Genomic DNA, 23,218 nt, shown 5'->3' with positions numbered 1-23,218 from the left:
AGGATGAAGCAGTAATAAAAGCCTTCAAGCTAAAAAAGAATCCCAAGCCCAGATGAATCCAAAGGAGATTCTACCAGACTTTCTTTTTTTTTTTTTTAAAAAAATAAACTTTATTGTATAAAACCCTTGCAAATAAGTTAAAAACCTCACACACCCAAACCTCACCCAGTCCCCAAGTCTATACAGTCCAATAAACTTTAATGCAGTAAGATTTGGTATTCAAAGTATAAACCGTGAAGCTTCAGATTAAATTTCAATGGGACTTTCAATTTGTCAGACATATTTTAGGAAGCCATTCAGCACCAATGCAAACCCCTCCACCGAAGACTTGGGGAACAGTGGAGAAGAGGGGACAGGATGATTCTGAGAGCCAGAAACAGTCTGCTTTGAGGTTGTGTTTTCTGTCCTGGACAGGGAAGCTACATCTGTGAAATCGTGACAATATGGCTGCCTCCACAAGACATGAAAACTGACAATACCAGTTTACAAGCCAGGGTTGATGGGAGAAATCTCCTGGGCCTCATACCTAGATAAACAGCTAAAGGCTATTAGTAAGGGCTGAGAGAGGGAGGCTTGGTTGGCTATTCAATACGAAGGAATCAGCCCTAAGTACATACACACATGAGCAACATTAAAAGAACTCAGAAGGAGGTATTCATCAATTCGTATACACACATCTAGATGTATATAATAATAATTAAAACTAAGAAGTGAATTTGAGAAGAGGAAAGCATTGGAGGAGTAGGAGAAAAGAGGAGGGGGAAATATGTATATATTTATATATGAAGTTCTCAAATATAAATAAATAAAATAATTATATGAGATATAACTTCAAATTGCTTAAAGCTAGGCTCAGAATACTCTAGTGGTGTCATTTATTTGTTTTTATCCACCACATAGTTTTATTGTAGGCAAAATAAAAATCCTTAAGATATTTAACTTTGTAAACATATTTTAAATCAGCCATACGTCCTTTGAAGGCAGATAATTCCTGATTCGAATGCTTTCTTTCATTCACAAGAGGATATCCATAGGATGTATCTTTCCTTGTCTTTTGCATGCAAGCGTTACCGGCTTTCTCTTGCTCTGATTCTGCCCCTCCCGCCATAATCACTCAACAGTGCCACAGTTCACTAAAGATAATCACTCCCACCCCCCTCTATTTGTGTCCAAATAAAATATGAATTTATCCAGCAGCTGCTTACTAACGCTATTTCTGAACCTCTTGTGTTCATCTGTCAAGTTTTTTTGGCCAGATGTGGCTATCCTACGAAGCTGTAATAAAACATGAAATAAACCTTTCCATAAAACATTTAATAAAGCTATAAAAGTTAAATAGCTCATAACAATCGGCCATATAAAAGCTCAGCTCCTCATCATTACCTTTCGTTAGAGCATGGAGTGGAGGGCAGCCTAGTCTGCAGACTGCCCAGCTGACAGCGCGGAAGTGAACAAGGGTGTTGTTCTCAAGACCCTCACTACTTTAAAACCAAAGAATTCACAATTATTTCATTGAATTGAATCTAAGATGATCAGGTTACCATCTGTGAGGTTATGTGTGTGTGTGTGTGTGTGTGTGTGTGTGTGTGTGTGTGTGTGTGTATTTGAAAAGAGGCTTATTGAAACTCTTGGAACTTATGTATTAAGACAGAAATGAAAGTGGATTTTGTGCCTATTTCCTTGAGGGCGGTATTAACCAAGGCTTGGGCATTTGCCTTGCTGCCCATTGCCCAGTTCTGCTCATCAGTGTCCTATTTCCTTTCAAAAAGCCTGTAGTACACAGACTGTTGAGGGTCTGCAGGTCTTGCACAAACCACCTTCACCTGGTGCCCTTGCAGACAGAGCAGGTGACTAAGGGGCATGAGAGACACAGACCGTGTGTTCTGAGACTGTAGCTCTGGGCCCCAGTGACCGGCACAGTGCTGAGACAGGGAATCAGAAGCTGCTGGGGACGATGGGTTTTGTCATTGCTCAGGACAGTTCCGTTAGGATGGCTCAAGAATCACTGGTCCAGCTCCTAAATCTGCCGAGTCCATGGCCCCAGGCTCGCTCCTTCCCTCTCTCTTCGCTGTTGTCAGACCCCGCATCTTCCTAAGATGGCCCTCCCTCTTCTGCTCAGTCTGAATTCCAGAACTGCTTACCATTGCTTGTGCTAAAGGATCCTAATTGTTACAGACTATCAAGTGAAAGAAATGCCATCAATTCCCATTTCTTCTTGAGAAAATAAGCAAAGTACTGAGAAGACTAAGAATTAGGGAACATTAATTTGTTCATACTAGTATTCTTCCTTTCAAAATTCCGTCTAGGATATGTCTTGGTCAAATTATGTCTAAAACAAATGGAATAAAATGACTCTCAAAAGTATGTAAAATATTCAACAAATGGAAAAACATAAGACCTATATGTTTAAAAAAAGTCAACCAAAAAGGTATGGTTTAGAAGCTTCTACTGAACACAAAATAATTCTTAAACATCTTAACATCTGAGAGGTTCATATAAATATTTGCCTAATGGCCTGAAAGGCACCAGGAAGTGACCAAATCCCTGTGGATTGAAACCCTATAGTTTACAGTTGGTGGCTCCAAAGTGCCCGAGGTTTAAGAGGACTTAAGATTTATAAAAGCTTGTATTGTTACCTTTTGCATAAAACAGCTTACACCCCACAGATTTAGTTTTAATAGGAGCTGCTCACTGGAGCCCAGCTAATACACAAAACGGAATGCTTGCTTCTATACTTTGTTCAAGTCAAGCCATCTGAAGTGGAAAAAAAAAAGTCAGAAACTTGGGAAATAAATCTGTCTTTAATATATCTCCACCATCTTATTTCCTCCTCCTCACCCCAAAGTCCTAGTCACTGTAGAAATTTTAATTAAGAAGGCAGAGAAAATGAATTAAATGTATTTGTGATGTATTCCATATTTGTTAGACCATTTGAATCTTGTTTTCATTTGAGAGGCACGGTGGGGCCCGTCCTGGTAGGAAGCTCGCCAGAGGTCTGAAGCCATCACGACAGAATCGTGGATACTGTCTTTTTAAAACTCTCAGGGCTCCCATTGTAGGTCAGATTTCTTTCCAGTTCCCAGCGGTATGGGAGGCATGGCCAGTATAAATCTTGTTGTCACAAAAGAACAAGTTATAGTATATATCCAACCCCACACCCCAAAACCTTTCAAATGACGTTAACTTAAACCCACAAAACCCAGCAGAGTCTGAGGAAAAGGCGGAGCTCTGTCCTCAAGCCACACCCACGTGTTTAGATCTCAGATACCAGGGCCATCCCGTGCTTGTCGGGACTGGATATAAACAACATTAACACATAGGTTAGACGAGCTAAAACACAAACAACATTAACACATAGGTTAGACGAGCTAAAACACAAAGGAGAGAAAAGCAACTAGCTCAGCATAAGCGGAGCTGACGAAAGACAGACCGGTTTCCGGTCGTGATTCCCTGTTTTTATGTCGCTACGTAGGAGCCCACACCACACCTCCTGGTTCTCTTACACCACCAAGCGCTGAGAGCAGTTGCAAGGGGACCAGGTCTGAAGCAAGCTGGAGACTTTGCCCCTAGTACAACGGGCTATAAGAAACGACTGTAGATGCTTTGGCTTATCAATGTGTAAGCTCTTGTGATTCATTCACGAGTAAGTCTCGAATTTTTTCCGGGGTCATTAGATTTAAATGGTTAAAACACCAGGATGTCACAGGAAATCTAATCTGCAGGTAGTGCCAAATCTGTGGCAGGAACGGTGTGGAGGAGTGAAGTCGAGATGATTTAGGCCCTCCGATTTATAATGAGAAATATTTTTATGGTGTATTTCTTTTTTTCTTAGCTTTTATTGATTCTCTGTGGGTTTCACGTTTTCACCTCATCCGTCCTTATTGTGCTTATCTGCCTGCCCCTTGCTTCCGCCCCTGCCCTTGCAACCCAACCCACAAAATTTAAGAGAAAAACCAAAACCAACAAACAAACAACCCCTCCCCCCAGAAAGGAGAAGACTCTCATCCTGGAAGCTGCAGCATGGCCCTGGTGAGTTGCACAGTTTACCCGTTAGTCCACACACCCTTACTTGTCAGCGTTCATTGCTAAGCTAGAGTCATTGGTCTGGCTTGAGGCCTGTGGTTGCCACCACACTGCTGTGGGATTCCCCTCTGTGTGCTGTGAATATGTTTTATTACCATTGGTTAATAAAGAAGCTGCTTTGGCCTATAGCAGGGCAGAATAGAGCCAGTCAGGAAATCAGAACAGAGATAGAGAGAGAAAGAAGAAAAAGTCAAGGAGATGCCTTGTAGCTGCAGAAGGAGAAGGACACCGGAACCTCACAGGTAGGCTACAGCCTTGTAGTAATACACAGATTAATATAAAAGCATTAACTTAAGATGTAAGAGTTAATTTGGTAAGAAGCTTGAGCTAACCAGCCAAACAGTGCTGTAATTAACAGAGTTTCTGTGTGATTATTCGGGTCTGGGCAGCTGGGAAGCTAACAGACATTCTCTGCTTACAGTATACCGTTGATAATGGACTCTCGACAGAGCTTCTCTTGGATATGCTGTAGCATGCGTCACCACCTGGTCAAATGTGAACTCTCCACTGCACAGCTATATCCACACCTATCTCTCAATCAGGTGCCGGGCAGGGGGGCACCTAGAGTCAAAGATGAACAGGAGATACCTACCCCTGGCTCTCCATGAGCTATCAGCCTAGAGGCACCGAAGGCAGGGAAAGCAGTAGGCACAGGCAGTAAATGTGTTTCTGGTTCCCTTCTGTCTCACACAGCGGCCTGGTGGTCTAACCCCAGAAATCCCATGAGATCCCCACCTTCCATTCTCATCCCACTTCTTTCGAGTTCTGTCAAAGGACTGGAGATCGTTTACAATGGCTTCCCTGGGCTGTAAAAGCTTCATACGCGACTGAGATCTTAGAGCTCCCCTGTCTCAGGCTTCAGTCCCAACTCAAATGTTATAAACTACAGAATAGCCTTTCCCAATTCTTATGTTAAAACGCCGACTCCCTCTTCCAAGGATCTAAGATCGTGACTGCTGCGTTTGGCTTTGTAAAGTGACCAAGTTAAAACGAGGTCGTGAGTGCCAGCCCTCATCAACATCCTGATTATAATCTCGACGCACGTATACACGTGAGAATGCACTCCAGCAGCATGCACACGAGGTGTATGTACACGGGGCAAGGCCCCATGAGCCAAGAAAGTGCTGAGAATGCAGGTGAGCTGCTGTAGCCACCGTGTAACCGGGGCTTTCCAGAGGCCCAGGGTTTGATTCTTAACACTAATGTCAGATGCTGACTACCTGTATCACCTGCGTTTCTGACCTCATGAGATCCAGAACCCTCTTCTGGCCTCAACCAGCACCCGTGTCCTTGTGGGATACACACTCATTGCTCCCTTTCTCCGGGCTACTGGGGAGCTTTGCAGTGTCACCACCAGTAAATTTAGTTCTCTCAAGATGCCCGTGGCAATAGCCTCTTCCTGACCCTAGACTTGGGAGTCCTCGGGAGCACAAACCAGGCTTCTTCGATTTTTATCAGCACCATCTAACAGGATACTTCTAAGAGTGAGGACAGTTGACAAGTGTTTGGAGGATGAACGACCAAGAAGTCTCCTGTCAGTCTGTATATAAACATGGTTTTTATTTCTATTTTGACTAAGGCTTGACTGTCCACATACAGAATCCAATTTTTGAATGATGAGGCAACTTCCTGGCTTTCAAAGCCACTCGAGCACAGATGTCACATAGCTAGGAGGAGGCCGAAGCCAAAGTCTCAGTTCAAAAACAGACACCCTACGGGCAAAGTTATTAGAATGTGATGGAGGAGGCTTCTGCCACACCCCAAGTCCCCCTCTGTCTGTGATGTAGTAAAGAGATGGGGACATTGGCAGCTTGATCCCACATCGAGGACTTGGTTCACATGCTTGCACAGCTGTATAGCTTTAAAACAAATCACATCTGGAGCCAATTGCCAAATTAATAGGTCCATTTTACTCCCTTATTTAGTGTAATTAGCGATGACAGTGTGCTGCGGAGTGTCAGAGCACAAGCCTTTTAATCAAAGAACTCACTCACGCTTCACTGTCTCTAGTTTTTAATATGCGGGTTATTCTTACACACGGATATACATGGGTACATATGCCACGTCCTTGTCCACGCCTCCCCCTCTGTATCTCATATCCGTGTTCACGTCATTGGGAAGCTCCGCTAGAGTTCTGTTGAGACACAGCTCCACTTCTCACTTCCTGTTCCTTCCTGGTCATGTGACGTCTTTACCATCAGACTGCTCATAGCAATCCCGCCACCATTGTTATTCACATCGTTTCTTCCCTGTTCTCATCCCTGTTAGACCTGTGAAGACTGACTTCCATGCTGTGTGGGAACACACACGAAGTAGGATGCTCAGGGAAAATGGAGCTGTATAAGGCCAGTACGCATGAGTTCTGGGTCAAGTCCTAAGGGTGAGTTGAACTGAACCAGGAGAAGAAATAGAGAAACAAACCTGGCCCAAAGAAGCAGCAGAGTCTTCAGGAGTCACGAGAAGGAGGGTTTGTTTGCACAAGAGATGGTGACCAAGAGTACAAAGTAGAGAACAAGGAGCCATCAGGACAGAGGAGAACAAGCAAGCTACTCAGACCATATTCTGGACCATGGTTTTTGTCTGAACCCCTACTCAAATATAGATACAAACAAATATATATTTTTTTAATGTGTCACAATTGGCAGGGGCATCAAACAAAGAGAGGAAGTGGATTTAACAAAACGACAGGGCCGGTGACAAGTCACTGTGAAGGGTGTGCTCTCTCTAAAGGGAAACTCTCCGGAGAAGACTGAGAGTGTGAGCATGAGAAAATGGAAGTGGTCCCTGTACAGTTTGGGGGACAGAGGTCAAGCCCCATGAGGACAGCAACTAGCATGTATGAGGCGCTGTTCAAACAAGACCGTTGACCGTTGATACGTGCTCTCTGTTGGTAAAACTGCAAATGCGTCCAGGCCCCGTGGAAATCAGCAGAGAGGTCCCTCAGAAAAATTAATAATAAATAGACGATGTCATCCAGCTATGCCACTCTCGGAGATTTACCCAAAGACTCCCAAGTCCCCTGTCACAGAGGTGCTCACCTGCCACTGTTTATGGTGGCACAGTTGACAAGAGCCAGCGTAAAGTGTCTAGAGACAGAGGGATGGACAAAGCAAATGAGGTCTCTATAAACAGCGGACTCTTTCAGCCGTTGGGAAGAGCAAAGTTGTGCTGTTTGCTGGAATAAGGAGGTAACTGGAGATCACCATATAGAATCTACTCTAAGGACCAGCCCCAGGGTTCTACCTCCTCCTTCTTAACCCAACTTTCTATGTTTCCAGGGAGTCCCTCGAGCAGCGCCATGATCTGGAGACCAAGCATGCAAACCCCGACCCTGACATATTCAAACTATAACGAGAGTGAAACAGGAGCTCAAGGCACGGGTCTTCCTCGAGGGGAGAAGGGTGCCTTGTTTTCGGGGGCCCCTTGGGCTACAGAATATATACATATCATATTGTCTGCTCTTTGCATGTGTTCATGTATAGACCTGCTCTGTGTTTCAAAGCATGCCGTGTCTCACCGGGAGACTGTAAACCTCCAGTAATGAGCAACTCTGAACCCATCCTTTGGCTCCACCTGCAAAATCAAGTCTCTTTAGGGAAGAGTGTAACAATGCTCCCCCCTGCCCTTCTTCCCCACCAGTTCCTTGTCTCTCTTGGTCTCTAGCTTTCTGCCATTTCAAAGAAAAAATCAAATCTCAAGGAATACACACCCATAGAATGCATACGTGCATACACACACACATACACACACACACACACACACACACACACACACACATGTTTTCTATAGTGATGGAGAATAGTCTCCTAATCCCAGGGACACACATCTTTATCTAGTAAATCTCATTGTTAAAAGAGGTCGATGAAGGAGAAGCAGACAGGGAGAGAAAGGAGGGGAGTTTTAAACGTAAAGGAAATTGAATTCCTCTTCCAAGCCAGGTATATATCAATCATCTGTAAGCCTACCCAAAGCCCGTCAGTCCCAATTATGGTGCATTCATTCACTAGGTGTGGGGGAATTCCCGTTCCCAGTTGACAGTGGGGGCTGTAGGTGGCCGTAGAGAGTTAGAAATACTGAATGAAGATGGCTTGACGTGTTAAATAATTTCTCTCTCCCCACAACCTCCTCTCCTTCTTTCTCCCTTTCCCTCTCCTGCTTGCTCCCTCACCCCAGCCAATGCTTCTTTCCAACTCCTAAGGCTGCCCTTACTCAGCCATTCTAGAATCTGACAGACAGCTCTGCTGACCTTATCCCCAGTTTCCCCTCCCACCAGAGAAGACACAAACACAGTCGGCAGTGGAGCCTGGCTTGGCTCTGGGGCGAAAGTGGGTTTGGATTGGTTGTGTGGTGTGAGCGGCAGAAGATGAGAAATGAGCATTCTGACGTGAGTCTGTGTTAGTCAGAGAAATTCTAAGAAACTGCTCCCAGGGAGAGGAGGCAAGTGGTTTTTTTTCTTTTTTTTTAAAAAAAAAAAACTCTATCAGACTTACATAACCTGTAAAATAAGAGGCTGCCATTTTAAAATCATTGGTGCTGGCATGCTGCTATCATGGAAATGACACGAAACTATCCTTTTTAGAAAATATTACTTCAATTTTCGGTTAACACTTGATGCCAAACACTGAAGACTAGTTGTTTTACACAATTATCGCCTTTTTTTTTTCTTAGAAGTAAGGGCAAAACCTCAAAACACGCCACAGCAAAGTGGCTATTTCTGTCACTGGCTAAGAATCGAAGGACATCCACAAACCCCTGGGAGTGAATATCCCCAGGAAAAGCCATTTCACAAAAGTCACCAGGAAGTTATTAACTAGAGTTCAGTCACTGACAGGAGGTGTTATTAATGACCTCATCAGAATTTCAAGCACACTGAACTCCAGCACTGCGATTCTATAACAGATGACTCGGAGAATACCAAATTACCCTCCAGCAGTTGCTTGGCTAGAGATGAAATGAAAGGCTGTGAAGAACTTAAGTTCTAGGCAATTCTGTAATTCCTGAGGCTTCACGCGATCCGGAAACCTTACGGTCATTAGCCTCACTGTCTTCCCCATCTTTAGAGTCTATGATTGGTAATAAGTTGGTTTTGCTTTCCTTGCTAATTGCTGACTGTTCCTCTTCCAAACGCTTATGGAATAAGGACAAGAGTCAGAAAAAACAAATCTCCAAACTTTGCTTTTCAAAAGTGGCTCAGGAGTGTGGCTTGTTTTTGTATTGGAAGAGACACTCTCAAGTACATGGATTGTTGTTGTGGTGGTGGTGGTAGTCCCTCAAAGCCCTTTTCCACAAGCAAAAGAGGCATCTCTTTCCTGTTCAGTTCTTTCCACCAGGACTTTAATTCAACTGGCAGGTTAGAAGCCAGAGGGATGGCTCTGCAGGTAAATGTCCTTAGAGCCAAGTTTCAGGAATGAGTCTGACCCTTGGAACCATATGGTGTGGGGGGGGAGTCAATTCCCACAAGTTGTCCTCTTATAGAGCACATATGCTCACAGTCACACACAAATGCACATGTACACGCATGTGCAAACATGTATATGCATACACATAAATATATGATCACACATACATTTGTGCACAAACATGCATACATACATGCACACGCACATATACACATATACGCACACATACATACCCTCACACACAGTCCCTCATGTACACAATCAATAAATAATCTTTTAAGAAACATTCATGTCTTTATTAATATTAATATCCCCGATGAATGCTGGAGCTCAGCCAAGCACTGGTGTAGGAGCATACAGTTCACACTCACACACACACACACACACACACACACACACACACACACACACAAATCATGTATTTGTTAATGCCGTCAGGTCACACAGTCCACACACATATGTATAGACACACATGTTTACTTTAAATATTCTTCAGAATTATTTATTTTGTCACTTTCTTTTCTAAGTTGTAAGCGCATCGGACTACCTCAGTTAACACTGGACTCACATCAGAACATCCAGCCCTGCTTCTGTTGGCTGCTTTCCGAACAGGCATGTACCACCTTGCCCTGGACTGCGGAGACAAAGGTGATGGAAAGCAGCCATCGTTTCAAAGAGCCCTGGAAATAAACGCCAGCCATGTAGTACTGTTAACTGAGAGAGACTGCTAATGTTGGGAGTCAGAGGGGGGCGGAGGACTTGACTCAGAGTGGAAAGAATGGAGGGGGAGCATCTGCAAGTGTGGTGATGCTAAGCCTTGGGGGAGCAAGAGTTAAGATGAAGGGAACTGAGCACTCGCCAGTGACTCTAACAACAGGGGCTCGATGTGTGGTGCGGCGAAGGTCCCTTGGTACCTGCGTGATCGTCCCATATTTGCAACAGAGGAAAGGTGGGCTTGGAGATTGTCGGTAACTTTAGTGACCTTGAAAGTGACAGCCTTGAAGTTCCGGTGCCACCACCCCGAAGTCTCCCCATGCCATCATCTTGCACTTGTGAGATCCTTCCCTCTGTCTCGGCAGGACTTTTTAGTAATCCCTCTCCACAGACCCAGCAAATTATTTCCCACCATTTATCTCATTGTCCTTTTGATCACATCAGATAGCCACTGGACACCAAGTGTGCTTTGAGACAAAAGCCCCCAGCATGGCTAGCTCCCCTTTTACCCATAAAGCTTGGCATGGAATGCATGGACCACATCCTTTGCTGTTTCATTAAACCATGCTTCTTTGCTCCTCAGTTCATTCATTCACAATGAGATGGAGAACAGGGCATTGACCACTGTTAACAGCTGGATTGGGTGTGCTTTCTGGAGAAAGGACTATTCTTGGGAATAAAACATCACGAAGTCATCTTAAGATGTGGCATGCTGAGGAATGTGTGTGTATGTTTGTGTGCGTGTGTGTTTGTGTGTGTGTGTGTGTGTGTCACCTGCTGCCAGAGCTTCTGAAAAAGAAGTTTAGTAAATTCATGTCAGACTAAGAAACATTAATTGCTTAGGGGTGAACAGAAAAAAGAAGCAAGGAGGAGAGGAGAAAAGAGAGGAATTTTGTTTTTTGCCATTATTCTCTATAGATAGAACACAGCACAACAGGCATTCACAGGCATTGTTCAGTGTTGTATGCCTTGAAGTAATGTAGAGATGATTTAAAGTCTGGTAATAAACAGATGTTATGCTATTTTACTATTTTACATACGAAACCTGAACCTGTGTAGATTTAGGTATCTGCAGGAGAGGGTTCTTATCTCCAAACCCATCCAGACACTGGAGGTAAAATGTGTTTTACAAATAAACTAAGCCCTCCAAAGCTGAAGTAAATTGTCTAAAAACTGGCTTTCTGTAACCAAAAACAGGGATTTGAATCCAAGACCTCAGTCTCTCAAGCATTTACCCTTCTCTGCACTATGAAGCTCTCTGTGTGTTCTGTTGTATTTTCCCACATTTGCTGAGCTAAGGGCTTTGGCGTCTGGGGACAAGCTTTGGAGAGCGCTCTGGGTGTGTTCAACTGCTCTTGATTCAACACCAATTGTCAGTGGAACTTTGACAAGTCGGACCCTCTTCAGGAGTCCTTTGAGTCATCATCCAGCCTGAGATTCCATGTTCCGTCTTAGATAATATATTCAAACTCTGGATCGATGCTGGGGTGGAGGGAGATGCCAATCTTTGGGTGAGGTTGAACCACTGAGAACAAAGCCTGGAAAGCAACAGTTGGGTAAAATGGGAAAAAAAGACATTAAAGATAGCAGAAAAAGAAAGGAGAGGCTGTTTGGTAAAGTAAGGGAATGCAGGGAGAAAAGATAGAAGCAGAAATGAAAAAGAAAGAAAGAGAAACGGGATGGGAAGGAAAGAAAGAGAGGGAGAGAGAGAAAGGAGTGAGGGAGGAATAAAAAAGGGAGGGAGGGAGGGAGGGAGGAAGGAAGGAAGGAAGGAAGGAAGGAAGGAAGGAAGGAAGGAAGGAAGGAAAGAAGAAGGCAAGGTTAGACCTCTTGGTTCAGAAGCCATGCCCTGCAGTTAAACATCCTGCCATTTACTTGAGATTCATGGACGAGGCACTGCCTATCTTTACTTTCTTTTCTTCCCCAAATGTACACATAACATCTCTCTTCCCTCAGCCTTATGAAACTGGGTAATGACAGTTATAAGACTCGTTGGCCTGGTTATTGGTCTGTGGCACCATTTAATGAGAAATGCTAACATTGCCCTTTCAGATGAGTGACACTGCTGTTGGGAATCACAGAGAGGGGCGGAGTGAGACCCACCAGGGCCACAGGCTTCCTGGAGGCCATGAATAGCCAGTCTATTAAAGCAAGTCAGACTGCGTTCTGGAAATAAATCTGCAACCAAAACACTCAGACCGCTTCTAGAACGCCATCCAAACCAAACGTTCTTGAAGGTCATAACGTGTTCTGAGGTTTAGTCCACGATTTTTCACTTATACAGTCCCCAGTGCTGCCAGGGTTGAGCCAGGCTTTGAGCTGCACAAAGTCAGTTACCACAGAGAGAAAAAGCCTTTTGCCCTGAATGTAGTTCCAGCCCAACAGAGAAACGAAAGCTCTGGAAAGTTCCATGCAGCCAGCATCCCAGCAGCCACCTTTTCAGGGATGCTGTCTGAGGGGTTTGGAAGGTCCAGTGGCTGCCTCCAGCTTCTTCTGGATGTCACAGGTCACAGACATTGAGATGACTCATGCCCATCTGTGAGCTCCACTTATTGGCTGGGTGACTTTGAGAAACTGTTGAACCTCATTTTTATTTTCTCTTTCCACAAAACGAATATAAACTAGAACTGATTGGTGATTTTTAAATAAGCATTTGGAGTGTTTCTCAGACACCACCACCAAAACCAATTCTCTTACTAGTAGAACTGGGAGCCTTAAGGGAGGTGGTCAAAGTCTTCTGAGATTCTGCCCAAGCTGCTAGATTGGGTCCTTGAAGCAATGGGAAAGAATGAAGATCACCGTACACATCTCTGTGTAGTTATAGATCTAATTGACTCAGAGCAAAGAGTGGACAGACAGAGGGACAGAGAGAAGGATTCCATTGGAGGATGTAACTTCTTTTAAAATAGGAGGCCAGAAAATGATGTCTTCAGAAGTGGTTATATTTGTGTTTGCAAGCCAGGAGTTGAAGTTACATAACACTTTCTAAGAAGCAAATTGCCTTGGCAATAGTCCAGCCTAGAGAGTCAACTTTATTTGGGATCATGAATCCTTTCATTTTATAATAACTTCATAATTAATTACTTACTGAATGCTTGCTATGTACACATGATGCATTTTATCACATTAAATTACCCAGAGACTGAAGAGATGCCTTGGTGTTTAAAAACATACCCTGAGGCCTCCTGGAGAGCAGGAGACATCTTCACTTTCTGAGAGACACAGTCTCTCTTACTCCTAACAGAAAGTTGTTCTCTCCGTAGTAAAATCTAACTCATATTCCTAGTCAGAGTGGTGAGATGGCCCAGCAGTAGAACATCTGTCTAGCACACAGGGGCATAGGTTCAATTCCCAATACCACACACTAAAAGAGAAGTGTGTGTGTGTGTGTGTGTGTGTGTGTGTGTGTGTGTGTCAGTCACTCAGGAAATGTTTCTAGAGCACAAACTTAATACAGAGTTTCCAAAGGCTCTAAGATAGAGGTTGTTTATAGGTGTTTTTCACTATTACTATACAATGGGATCTAGTCCTGTACTCAGCACCCATCAAATCTCCAGAGATGGCCTCCCTTCTGGATCCTGCTTGTCAGCGTGCAACCCTGACTCCCACTTCTCCTTCAAGGTGGCTAGTAGCCCTCTGCTCTTTGAACAAACACTTCTGCTAGTACTTCTTGGAAAGTATCATGAACATTCTCCATTTCCTGCCCAGAAGCACAAATGTCTCCAGTTTTGAGCACACTGTCTTCCAAGCTGTTATCCAGGGAGTCACAACTTCCAATGGGAGTCCTTCCACGGCCCAGTGTTGGCCTCCTCTTCGCTCCCCACAGGCATTTAGATTTAAAAAAAAAAATAGTGCCCTGCCTGCTGCTTCCTACATCTTGAGCTTCCTTCTTCCTCTGACTCCCGAGTGTCAGAAAATAGAGGGGAAATTAAGCTAAATGTCTTCTCTAAATCTTCTAATATCTACGCTTTCACACTCCCTTCCAGCAAGTTCTTGGAAATCTAGTATACTCCCTACTGATTTCACTTTCCTCCTCTGTTATCCAGGGCAGGCTGGCTTCTAGCCACTTCTCCACGTATTCTGTTCTTGACAAGAGATCACAGTGACCTCTGTATTTACACAGCCAGTGTTAGCTCCACAAGCCTTACCTAACATGACCTTCTAATATGTCTGGAACTGGGAGCCCCTTCCTCCTCGAGACCGTCTTTCCCACTGACTCTGTCTTGACTTCCAACTGTCTCCTGCATATCTTTGACACTTCAAAGGGTCAAGACTGAACTCTGTCTGTCCTTCCATGCCCAACTCTCCTGACTCCTGTTCACGACAAACTTAAGTCTTAAGACAAACTTGGGTGCTTAAGTTCACCCAAACCAGAAAGCTTGAAGTAGCCTCAGCCTTTCTTTCTTTGCCTTCTAGACCTTACACCTTATTCAACTTTCATATTCGTCTGGATCCCTCCTCCCAGTATTGCTGGTGGGTTTTTTTTTTTTGTTTTTGTTTGCTTGTTTGTTTGTTTGTTTCGGACATTTCAGCACTCACTTGAATGATGACCATGGTCTATGTGGCAGAAACAACTCCAGCTCTCTCCTCACACAAATCTGTCTTTAAGGTGATTGATAGCAATATTAATAGCAATAGTGATAGCTCCATGCTGCCGTGGTTCAGTGGGTAGACAGATGGAGTTAAGTTTATGTGTGACCCTTTAACAACTGCATGACACTGAGCTGTGGATCTGTCCCCTCTGTGCCCCAGTTGTCTTAGCTGTACAATAGGATAGTAAGTTTTCCTGTCTGCTTCTTCTCTATTCAATGGCTTTATATTATGAGGAATGAGACCTGGTGAATTCTTTTTTTTTATGGATTTTTCAAGACAGGGTTTCTCCGTAGCTTTTGGTTCCTGTCCTGGAACTAGCTCTTGTATACCAGGCTGGCCTCGAACTCACAGAGATCCGCCTGCCTCTGCCTCCCGAGTGTTGGGATTAAAGGCGTGTGCCACCACCGCCCGGCTGACCTGGTAAATTCTAAAGGTAAGGAAGTATCCACTGCCATTACTAAACATTAGTACATTTAAAATATTAACCACCGGCTTCATTCAATAGCCTACTCCCGTTAGACCAGTTCTACAACATTGCAGGTCGTTCCTCCTTATCCTTTTGACTTCCTATCCTGTGCCCACATTCAAATTCATCTGTCAGTCATATCAGTGAAATCCCTATGACCAATATGTATCTGGTATGTCCTTTCCCTTCTTCTCTGCTACATAAACATCTGCTTCCTCCTCTAATCCCTTGGGTTGTCCGTGAATTCTAGCAAGTTTTGCCAACCTCAAATCAAAAAAGAAAAAAAAAATCATTACTTCTTTTTTTTTTTTTATTTTTTTTTATTTTTCAAGACAGGGTTTCTCTGTGGCTTTGGAGCCTGTCCTGGAACTAGCTCTGTAGACCAGGCTGGTCTCGAACTCACAGAGATCCACCTGCCTCTGCCCCCGAGTGTTGGGATTACAGGCGTGCGACACCACCGCCCGGCAAAATCATTACTTCTATGTAACTTACAAAATCCTTGCCCAGTGTATTCTTTAGTGTAAACATGTATGTCTATGCATACTACAAACATATATAAAGATACACACATGCCTCATGTTCTACTGAACTCCTGTTTATGCACACGTGTCTCACCTTCTAATATGTAAGTCGTACAGGTAGACACTCTCTGACTTGGAGCAGGAAAGATGGCTCAGACATCAAGGGCATATACTGTTCTTGCAGATGGCCTGAGTTCCCAGCACCCATGTCAGGTGCCTCACCACCACCTATAATTCCAGCTGCAGGGATCCCACAACCTTTTCTCCCCTCTCCAGACACCTGCCCTCATATGCCATACTCATATACAGGCACACAAACGTGTACATAATTTACAATTTTGAAAGATAACAGAAACTGACTTAGCAGATGAGACTCGCGTGTATTGGACCCTTGCAACCTTACTATTTTATACTTCTTGTGCCTTGTAATTACAAGCCGACATCTCCAGCAGCATCCGATTGTCCTTTTGGCTACTTTGACTGGGAGAACATGTTTCAGAAACAACCTCTCCGCATTCTTGATTCCGAGCTCTGGCGAAGCTGGTGACTTCTGCCCCCACCCCATTTAACTGCAGCCCTGGCATCAGACGTCCAAACACAAACACAGTTCTTTACAGTCCCTCCTCTTTGTAGGCTGATATTCACGCCTCAAGGAAGGAAGAGTCTACTGACAACTCAGGGCCTGTCGCAAAGAAGTAAGGTGGTTGGTTCCCTTTGTATCGTCTTCCTCTCCATAACCAGAAGAGAAAGGTGAGCTTTGTGTTGAAGGCAGCCTGCTCTCTTTGGGTACACTGATTCTCAATATGTATAGGACATGCCTGAGATTTTCCCAGCACTAAAGAGCTGAAAAGGTCACATCTCAGGAACCCTTAGTCCCAGCGGTCCACAGGACTGTAGGCTGTTCTGCCTTTAGAATTCCTACCAAGTCAAACCCTCTTTAGTATCTAGAGTGAGCCATTTGGCTATTACTCCCAGAGTTCTCTGGGTTGGCAAAGGACACTGATTACCTCCATGCTTAATTTCCTCATAAACCTAAGCATCATTGTCTATTCTATTTCCCATCTCCTAATCATGCCCAGCCACATACCCCAGGAGAGCTTGCCAGTGAGCCCAACTAATACAGTGAAGACCATCCCAGCGTTACATAAGATAAATCCCCTATAATTATTCAATTCACAGTGAAATGTTAGCCCAAATGCTAAAACCCAAGTAAAGCCCCATTTCAAAAGCCCCAAAACTTAAATGCACAAAATGAAAACTTGTATCATCTTCAATTTATTCATATGCCCAGTTTTAGCCGCATGAGTTGAGTTTGTTCTGTATCTCTCAACTACAGCCCTGAAACACCAGGAAAGGTCCTCTGCCTTCTACAGCACAGGACCTTAGCTTTGCCACTACCGCCGCAAGCAATGTTGCATGTAGTAGCTGTTGTTACACAGCACAGTGCTGTCCTCACAGGCCCCCAGGTTGATAGTTCAGAGCGGCGATGTCACTGTCAGCCACAACCCACCTTGAAACGGGGTGGTGTCTGGGGGAAGGAAGCCAAGAGAGAAACAAAATACACCAAGAGAGAACTTGGAAGGCAGCGTCCCTTATCCATCCCAGTAAGAGATAGCATCATCTCAGGGTCTTGACTTAGTTTGTGACTTCCCATTTCCAATCTCCAGGGAAGACAATGCTATGGTTTGAATGTCCCCACCAAGACTTGCATTGGAATTGATTGGCAGTTCTGCTGTATGGAGTGGTGGGGCCTCTGGGCAGCAAGTAGACTACGATGGATGGATCATCACCACGGTGTAGTGAGCTAGTTGTAGTGGGCGGGGTTTTTGATAAACAGGATGAGTTCTATCAGATTTTGTCAGACCACCAAGATCTCGGTGCTGTGTCCCTGAACTTCCTAGCCTAAAAACCCACGAGCCAATTCAACTTCTAGTGTTCATAAATTATTCTGCTGCGTACACGTCCCATCAGCAGTTTCTGTGTTCACCAGGAGTGCATCGAGAATTTCATTCATACAGGTACAAAATAGATTTCTAAGAAAAATTCTCCAAAAACCTCTACTGAATAAAGCTCTCTCCCTCCTCACATGGAAGTAAATATAGGGGATAGAAAAATCAGAAAATCTACCACTGCCTACATTCTGTGACAACAGACATAAGCTTCTGGCCTGCTATCGGGAGGTAAGCCTAAAAACCTATGAACACTAAGGACTAAAACTAAGACAAAGAAGGTTAAGTATTTAGCATTTGTTTAGTATTTAGTTTTCTACATGAAGACATATCTATAATTCATTCAAAAGTGAAATTAGCATCTTGCCAAGTAGACATGACTTTGTCCAGTGTCCTGCTCATAGCTACTTGGCACCTGTGGTATTGTCTCAGCCTCACTGGGGAGTGAACAAGACCACAGATCAGATCAGCTGTATGCTTGGCTTAGCGTTCTGCAGCCAGTGTCTTGTCTTTCTTTGTCATCTTTGAACAAGAGCCCCTACGCTGTGTTTCCATTTTCCACTGACCCCATAACTAGCCTTGCTCAACACTTATGTAAGATACAGAACTAGGTACAGTGAGGGTCTCTTCCACGGTGCTAGAAATGATTGCTGTCGTCAGTCCTATGGACTGGCTTCATCAGATTGCACAAGAGTTCCTAGAGATATGAAATCGTTGTCTCCTGGATGTCTGTTCCTCACAGGAGTGGTCACAGCATGCAGAACTTTAGGGGTGCAGCTTCATTATCTTACAGCTTTAGATGTCATCCTCCCTTTTTTTTCTGTGAGAAAGATGCCTGGTGCACCATGTAGTGGTCCAGCACTGGATCCCCCTACACAGCACATCCAACCCCGAGGGCTTCCCTACCTCCAGAACACACTGCAGCCTTTCCAAGCCTTTCTTTCTTCCCTTTCTTGTGTCCACTGGGATTGCACGCTCGGGCAAAGAAAAGGCAGTCTTGACAAAAGGAGTCCTGGAGAACAGGTGCTTGGAAAACTCGGGGGGTAGAGGGGAGCACATTCTAAATGGTGAAAGAAACCAGAAATTGGAAAAGAAAAGAAGGCCTGGAGAACATTTTTTTTGTTATAAATTAAATTTCATAATGCTGGCAGGAAGATGAAAACACCAGAAAGGCCAGGGTGGAGCGGGAGGGCGACAGCTGTAGGCAGCTGGAGTGAAGAGAATAGGGAAACCATCCGTGCGCAGCAGTGAGAAAAGGACCTGGAAATAATGAACAGAAAACCCCACTGAGGAGAGAGGTGACACAATTAGAGACACATAATGGTCCAGTAACACAGTTACTTAGGGCCTTTATTCTCTACTAAAGAAGTTTTAATTTGCTACTGAGAATTTTGATGTGTTAACATGGGCCGCCCAAGGAAAGGAACACACTGTTCAACACCAAGGTCGTTGAAGCTGAGTTCTGAGGCTTCTCCAAGTAGAGCATATTGAATCCACCTTTGGCAGGAGATTTGATTGAGGCAAGACCTGCCCTAGAGAGCAATCCTCCTGTATTGATGTGCCGCCATTGTTCCGGCCCTGTGGATGTCTGGTAGTGTTTGGAGATCTCTCCTTCTATTGGAAGATTAAGGCCGAGGGGGGTAACCTTACAAACTAGATTCCAGATTAAAGCTCAGCCTCGGGTGGTAGCAAAGCTCAGCCCCAGGGGGTGGGGGCAGCATCAGATGGGCAGTGTGGATCTAGTGCAAAAACATCTGAGCGGTTGGAGAAAACTTGAAAACAGAACCATCTGTTACATAATCAGATCCAGTAGACAACTCCACTTTGTACCACCAGCTGCTGTCAAATGGGAGATTATGAAACTTTGAAATAATGCTCCACTAAGCCTGCTGTCTTGTTTCAAGGTTAACTTGGGGCAGCGCGGCAAGGGTGTATGGGATGAAATTCCCACGTCCTCTTACGCAAGCTTTTTCCTGGTGTTCATCTTCCTTTCCGCTCAATCATCCGCCGTGGATGCGGGAGTGACGTGGAACCCAGATGTGAGGCTGGAAAGGGGACGAAGTGTGTGTGTGTGCTCCACACCATCCCTGCCTCTTGTTCGGACGTATGATCACCTGCTTCCCATTCTGGACTCTGACGCATGCTGGATCGTCTCTAAAAAGACGCGCGAAGAGACATTATAGCCAGGACTGAAATAGGCATAAAGATCAATAGTCCAGGCTTTTCTGCCTGCTTTAGACTTTGCCTGCTAATAGGAAAGGATGACTGGGGTAGTCAATATAGTCTCAGTGGTAAGAGGAAGTAAATCAGAGTATTCTCTGTGCTTTAGACTTTGCCTGCTAATAGGAAAGGATGACTGGGGTAGTCAATATAGTCTCAGTGGTAAGAGGAAGTAAATCAGAGTATTCTCTGTGCTTTAGACTTTGCCTGCTAATAGGAAAGGATGACTGGGGTAGTCAATATAGTCTCAGTGGTAAGAGGAAGTAAATCAGAGTATTCTCTGTGCTTCTCAGCTTTCCTTATTCCCCTACTCCAACTCCAGCTCTTGGCTGTTTTGAATAGTTTTGTTCTGAACAGAATTTGCTCGCTTTGATGACTGACCATAGTCCCACAAGACAACCCAGACCTATGGAAATCCAGAATGCAGATTTTTATTTCCTTGGATCTGGTTACATATTTATCAACAAGGATTACATCTGGGTGGTGTAGAGCTCATTTCCTGGCTGGTTCGTACTTATCTACTCAGCCAACTATCCATGTGTTTGTGAAAGCCTGAACCACCTCCAGGAATGGCCTACGCCCTTCATGGTGCTGTACTGTTACTACCAGGAGAGAAATTGTTTCCAGTTTCCTTCCAGTGGAGAAACTGAGGCTCGGTGGCATCAGTATGACTCCTCCCGAGGGCCAGGAGACAAGGGGAGTGCAGGCTAAAGCATTCTGGCTTCCCACTCTGCAAGCTGTGTCTTATTATCTCATTCGTTTCTTCTAATATCTCTGGGAGAGTGGAAGGACAGGACCTTAATCCCTGCAATATCCCAATGAAGCCTTCACTAATACACATGCATGCCAGCCTTGGCTGGAAAAGCCCTGCCTGCCTGACTCCATCAAACAAGACTGTGATGGGCTGGCTGTCTTATGCCACACAAGTAGATCTTCCAGGCAGCTGCCTGGTGTGTGGCAAGACAAAAGACAGACAGACGCTGTCTCTGGCACTTCCCACTCTTCCCGTGTTGTCTCCCCTCTCCTCGGCTGCCCTGTTCCACCTAAAATAGAGTCATTACATGGGGACTTTATTTTTCTCCCATGTGGCATCATCTCTTCCTTTGAGCCACAATCCATCCTTGGCTGTGAGATAGCCTGTCAGGATTCGGGATCCTGGTGTCAGCTCCACTGCTATCCAGGTGGTAGGGTTTGGGCAAATAATTTCTCTGCTTCTGTTTCCGTAACTTGACAATGAAGTCATGAATGGGACCGATCTTGTAAGGGGATCAGGGGGATGAATTTTGGAGAGGTAACAGTGGGCTGTAAGTACCGTCATTGGTGTCTAGAGGCCCTCGATACATCCCCTTTAGTGTCTAGAGGCCCTCGATACATCCCCTTTAGTTATGATTTACCTTCTCAGTGGCCACCTGACCTCTGTGTGAGCCACATGTGACACATGGCAGTAGTCCAAGGAAGGGTTTTCCTTTCTTTCTTCCTCTTGTTCTCCCCTGTATCAGAATCAGTAACAAATCACATCTCCTCTACAACTTCATCCAAGCGTATCTGCTTCTCCTCCTCTGTAGCCGCTACTCCAGTGTAGGCCACTCCCTTTCACCAGAATGAATGTTCCTGACCTTCCAAAGGTGTCTTTGCTTCTACCATGGCTCTCCTGCAGGCCACAACTTGCTACGGAGCTCCTTAAGATGTCAAGCGGGCCAGGCCATCCCTTGGCTTTGAGTTGTCAATGCCTCTTGACTAAGCTTCGAGTGAAACTCATCTCACCCGGTTCATGAAGCTACCAGCTGGCCCCTTGCCCTTCTGTCTTAGCTGACGATTCCTCTCAAGGGATTAGAGCCTCGGTGGCCTTCTGCTACATTCTAACTCCACTATTCTTTCTTCTGCTGTGGGAGCTCTGCTCAGGCTGCCCCTGCTGCCTTTAGAGCTCTTCCCCTTGTCCTCCACCCTCCACGTCATAGCTGAGTGAGCTCCCCTACACCTTCCCTGACAGCACTGCCCTGCAGCTGTGGTCCTTCACTGTTTCTCCCACGCAGTTCTCTTAGCAGCGCTCTGCTATGGGACAATGGTCTTGGACCCTGTAAAGGTTTTTCAGTTGTACTGGTTTAATCAAATGCTGATTGGCCAGGAGCCAGGCAGGAAGTATAGGCGGGGTGACCAGAACAGGAGACTTCTGGGAAGAGGAAGGCTCAGTCTGCAGTCATCACAGAGGAAGCAAGATGTGACTGCCTCACTGATGAAAGGTACCAGCCATGTGGCTAACACAGACAAAAATTATGGACTAATTTAAGATGTAAGAGTTAATAAGAAGCCTGAGCTAATAGGCCAACCAGTTTATAATTAATGTAGATCTCTGTGTGTTTCTTTGGTATTGAATGGCTGCGGGACCAGGCGGGACAGAAACTTCTGTCAACAGTGCTCATCACACTTTTTCTAATTATTGAATGCAATCATTTATCTGCATATTTCTGTTGCTCTTTTCTCTCTGCATCTAATGAAACTTTCATAAAGCCAACGGCCATGTCTTATCACCACAGTAGAATGTAAGAACAATTTGCATAACAGCTCAAATGCCGTTTGTCAAATGACTTTGAAATCTGTCCTATGCATGCACTAAGCAATGTTTGGGAGCCCAAATGGGATAGCTGACTTCAAATGCAACTATGGGAAATGCAACTATGGGAAATGCAACTATGGGAAATGCAACTATGGGAAATGCAACTATGGGAAATGCAACTACGGGAAATGCAACTACGGGAAATGCTGCAAATGAACCTGAGAGAATGACCTGCAGGCATGACCACGTGTGCTCACGGCTGACCATTTCTTACCTGTTCCTGTGAACTTTCTTTCCGTTGCACGCTTGACAGTTTCGTGTTTAGAGAAAACGAGTAATAGGGGAAGCTTTCAGAGCATTCCTGACTGGACACGATGCTGTGAACAGAGCCAGAGCGAGCTTGGGATGTGTGCAGTGCCTCTCACACGGTCACAGCAGCCCCAGGGAGGGATGCCTCAGCCACCCTCACTACAATGACAGCCCTGGGCTGCCCCTGCCTCTGTGTTGGAGGGCTCCACACTAGGAATGCCCTGCCAGAGGCCTTGCCCAGCGCCTCACACCACACCAGTTCCTCCTTCTCTGACACGCACGGAGCCTATGTGGCCGGCTGGTCATGCCGCCCTGCCCCAGGCACACATCTGCCCAGGATCACAGACATGTCAGGGGAAGCTGCTCTGCCTTGGTCTCCGGCACAACCTGACACTGGAATTTCTCTCACC

The sequence above is a fragment of the Microtus ochrogaster genome, chromosome 24 (genome assembly GCF_000317375.1).
Source record: "Microtus ochrogaster isolate Prairie Vole_2 chromosome 24, MicOch1.0, whole genome shotgun sequence".
NCBI classification, from domain to species: Eukaryota; Metazoa; Chordata; class Mammalia; order Rodentia; family Cricetidae; genus Microtus; species Microtus ochrogaster.
This window is presented reverse-complemented; position numbering follows the sequence as displayed.